Below are 298 nucleotides of genomic sequence, written 5' to 3'. Positions count from 1 at the left end.
AAACCAGAGTGAGGGCTTTCCCAGGAGCCAGCTGGGGCAGCTGTGGGAGCAGGAGTGTGGGTCCCTTCCCTCCCAACTGGTGCCCTGACTCCTGCTCTGGTACACACATGCATGGAAAGACCCTTTGTGGGAGTTTAGATTTTAAACTTTCGTAGCCAACATGCTGCTGCTCGATCTGGTTTTATTGCAGCTGTTATCTACCCACTCTGCTGAATCAGCTGCTTTGGATTTTTTCTTTCTGATCTGTCCTTTCTGGAGTTTTAGGACCATGGAAAAAAAAAAAAAAGTCCCATCCGCC

This window comes from Merops nubicus, unplaced genomic scaffold, assembly GCF_000691845.1.
Source record: "Merops nubicus isolate BGI_N331 unplaced genomic scaffold, ASM69184v1 scaffold3352, whole genome shotgun sequence".
Lineage (NCBI taxonomy): Eukaryota > Metazoa > Chordata > Aves > Coraciiformes > Meropidae > Merops > Merops nubicus.
This window is presented reverse-complemented; position numbering follows the sequence as displayed.